Below are 4,499 nucleotides of genomic sequence, written 5' to 3'. Positions count from 1 at the left end.
AAACACAATCGGGCTGTGCTTCTCCAAAATGATACTAATTGCTGACAGATTGATCTCACCCTGCCAGCACTAGAGTCGCTTCACATAGCTGACTTAATTCAGGCCCATTCACGGCTATCACTGTAACAGCATGGGCCACACAATAGTTTACATCCTACTGGATGAGTGAGGGTGATCTTTTTCCCCCCTTGCTGCATGTGGTTATATAATGATGAGTAAATCTTATAATGTGAATTATCAAGTTTTGCAGGTGCAATGTAAATTAGATAATGTGTCTATTTCTAATGTGTCAACTAAACGCTGCAGGAAGCCCCGTAAGGTATGACAATAAAATAGCGCAGGAGGTTTCAGTTCCACCTGCAGTACCTGTTAGGAGGAAATGTATCTGGCTGTGCGGAGTTTCTTTGTGAATTTGTTGATGATGAAACCGTCAGGATCTTGTCTTAACCTTGAAGGAACAAGTTGATCATGTTTATACGCTCTTGCTGAGAGTCTGATGTGAAGATTGATGGCATAATTAGTTCCTGCCGGCAGCTCGTTGGCTTAGTTTAGCACAGACACTGGAAATATGTGGGTTTCGCTCCATCCAGAGGAAACAAAATCTTCCTACCTGTTCTTGTTAAAGTCTTGGCCAGAAAGCAAAAATGGCAAACTGTTCTTTTAATAAGGTGTGTCTCGGCCCAGTCCACCGAAAGGCTTACGCACCAAACCCTCCAAAGACTACTATAAAATTTGTGTTTTTAGCAGCAGTGTTTAAGAATTTGGGTTTATACAGGTTCAAAATGGTGTGAATAGAAACGGGACAGTGCTTTGTGACGCTACCTTGACAGCATTAAAAAATGCGTCTAGCTGTCGTCAGTTCGGGACTATTTATTTTGCATTTTTTACTTTCTGCACAGCCAAAGGAACTTGAGGGACCGAGAGTCTGATCTTCTCCCACGCTCTTTCCTTTAAAGACAGGAAATTTTCTCAATTTTGTCAAAACACAGAAATGTAATAAAAAAGGATCATCAAAAAAACCCAAACTGCAGAGTAATAAAGCACACACTGCTTCCCGTTGCTTGCTGCAAAATATACTTGAAGTAGCTAAAATTTATATGAAAGGGTTAAAATAAGCCCCTAATGGGCCATGTATGTATTTGACACACTTTGTGTGAGTTTTTGAGGCTTATATCATCAGAGTGTTTCCCTCCTGTAAAATCGAAATAAATTGCATTGCATTTTTAAGCAATAAATTGCCCAAAAAAGCGAGATGTAGCAAATATGATACAAATTAAACTCATATCTGCCAATTTATATTTCGTTGTCTTTTTGAAAAAAATGTCAGAAGATTCAATAAACATTCCATTTTCAAAAGATTTGAATTTTCTGGCAATTAATTCAGGGTTCAGCCTTTAAAGGGATAAAAAGGTCTGAGAGTCGTCGTTCACTTCATTTGTTGACAATGGGACAGCCTTAAGGTATGGAAAGTGCAGGAATAAACTAGAGGGGGTGATATGAGGAATTAAAAAAAATTTTTTTGAACTATTGGGAGTGTTTGAGGAGAGCAGTACAGTGGTGTGGTGGTTAGTTCTGTTGCCTCACAGGAAGAAAGTCCTGGGTCTGAATCCACCATCAAACCGGAGCTTTTCTGTATGGAGTTTCCATGTTCTTCCCACAGTCCAAAGACATGCAGTTAGTGTGGTTAGGTTCACTGGCCATTTTAAATTCTTTGTAGGCTTGAATGACTGTCTGTTTCTCTGTGTTAGCCCTGCAACAAAGCAACCTGTCCATGGTGTACCCTGCCTCTCGCCCAATGACAGCGGGGAACAAGAATTGGATAAGCAGAATGGATGATTGTTGGACACATAAGCTAAGAACCGCTGTCCAAGGAAATTAAAATGTGGACGCCTTAGTTTCCAAAACTTATTTTTTGACCACAGGGTAGTTGTAACACAGACACTGTCTCCCATTGAATTTGTTTGAACTTGTTAGCAAACAGCTTCCTACTCACACAACCAGAGGACAGAAAATTATTAGCACCATTACTTTCATGTTATTTACCACCTGGTGTCCTGTTATTCCTGGGTTTAAGCTCCTCAAACTCCTGGGGGAAACATCTGTCTCTTTAGCTACTGAATGCTTCGCTATGTTCATATATCCACGTCTTTAATTCCGTGCTGCTGCTACTACTGCACACTTTTTAAAAACCTTTTCCTGTACCTGCTTATTTAGACAGCTAGCACATATCCAGCAAGCTTTTAGCATCAAGCGTATGTATGTATGTATGTATGCATGCATATTAAGTCAGTCACTCATTTTCTATTCAATAATGCTAGACCCATCCAATATAAATCAAATGAATGCCATTCTGCAACATTCTCCTTCTGACATTCCTGTTTTAGGTCTTCTTTCGAAATTGCTCTCAGTGCTATTGCAGGGCTGATCCTGGTGAACAACCTGGGGAGGGGGGATCAAAAGAACGTGATGTTCTGCATGTCTCGTCAGCTCCCAAGCATTCCCATTCAAAACTGTTTCAGACCGCAGCCCTTCAACATATACGGCACCTTGGACCTTCAATGCAGAACGTGCCAGAGAGTTGACAGAGCGTGGGACTCCTTTTCTATAATTCAAAGGAATGAATTTTGCCAGAAAATGAAAAATTCATTCCTTTGAGTTATAAAGCAGAGCACTAGCACTCACATTTTACAGTCACAAAAGTGTGAAAAGTGGAATGTATGCGCCTACAAGAAATGATAATATTCTCCTTTTACCTCAGCAGGGGCTCGTTTCCCAGTTAATGTGTTTGCAATTAGTACATTCTTCTGCCTGCAATAAAAAAACAGTTATTAAGACACAGCATATGCTGCAGCGAGGGAAAATGATGAAATTATTCTCCATTTTTCCTCTCTTTGAAATGATTTTCTGTTTTTGCTGCTGCTATTTATCAGGCAATTATCAACATGATGAAACCTAAATCACTTTTAAAATGCGCCTAACCTGTCAGACACTACATTCTCTCATATTTATTTGCCACCTTCCAGGAATCTGCCGACATTTGTGAGTCTTTATATTGATGCTTTGATTTTTACTGTTATACTGAGGCTATAATAGTTATTCTCTCATTGATAAATTCAGGAATTGCAGTGAAAAAGTAGTTAGACATGCACAGTAGGACGTCAACAATGCCAAACAGGCCAGTCATGTACTTGCAGACTGTGTCCCGACATGTAGTTTAGCACATATGAAAAACATGCAGGGGCCTTTTTAAAATTGATGCTAACTGGAAAGTTCTGAATACATCTACGCTCATTGTCTAAAGGTAATGTCTTAAAGTTATAGTGTGTAAAATCTCACCACCATATTTTAGTCAATTGTAGATTGCTGTCAACTGAGTTCTGTTGGCGGCCTCTGTAGGACAAACAATTCATCTGTAGTGAGTGTAGCTTCTCAATATGCTGGGTGTCCACATGTATTTACTTTGGAGGAAGCTGTAAAAATCTGAAAAAAAAAGAGTTTCAATATGAGTTGATGAGTCAATGAAATTGACCAATAACAACCACACTAAGGTGAGTTGAAGATATCCTGTGCTTTTCTGTCGGTAAATACGGTTGTTTTTGCAGCTGTTAGCTGCTGTTAGCTGCTGTTAGTTGCTGTTAGTTGGCATCAGTAAAACATTGTAAAACAAAGTAAAACACCAAACATTGTTGGACTTGGACACTTAGTGAATAAACTATTTATCACATTCAAAGCGTGATTTTTAGGAGCCTAACATTAGCTGGCATCATGTTAGCTTATAACCAGTTGTTGTTAATAATAATAATAATGGATTGGATTTATATAGCGCTTTTCAAGACACCCAAAGCGCTTTACAATGCCACTATTCATTCACTCTCACATTCATACACTGGTGGAGGCAAGCTACGGTTGCCCTGGGGCAGACTGCCATATCGTGCCATCGGCCCCTCTGGCCAACACCAGTAGGCGGTAGGGTAAAGTGTCTTGCCCAGGGACACAACAACCAGGACAGAGAGCCCAGTTTGCTCTCGTTGTCAGCTGTCCAGAGACAGGATGGTTATATGTCTAATCTGCTGACAATATCGGGAATAAATAAGCATGTTTGTGCATGTTTTCATGTGTTAAAGCCCTCACTTTAGTTCAGGAGATGAAGCTAGAAGTCAGTAATGATTATTTTTTCCAGATGCTAGCTGTCTTGTCTTTCTTATTTGCATTTTTGCTTATATGGTGATAGACTCCACTTCTCCGATGATAAAACACAGGTGTCATCCCTCATAATTGGAGCCTGACTGTACAGACATGAATTAAAATTTCTCTCCACATCACATGAATGCCTAAAGGCTTTCTTTGACTTTACTTTAGCATGCTAACTCTTTGGCTAGTCTCTAGCTGACTGTACTTTTAACTTTATTAAGAGTAGTTTGTGAGAGTCATTGACGACCTGCTTGGTTTGTATAATCTAAACCATCGTTCAAAAAGTTAAATTAAGATGACAAGGCGTC

Source organism: Haplochromis burtoni, unplaced genomic scaffold, assembly GCF_018398535.1.
Source record: "Haplochromis burtoni strain Fernald_Lab_line unplaced genomic scaffold, NCSU_Asbu1 Contig_152, whole genome shotgun sequence".
Taxonomy (NCBI): domain Eukaryota; kingdom Metazoa; phylum Chordata; class Actinopteri; order Cichliformes; family Cichlidae; genus Haplochromis; species Haplochromis burtoni.
This window is presented reverse-complemented; position numbering follows the sequence as displayed.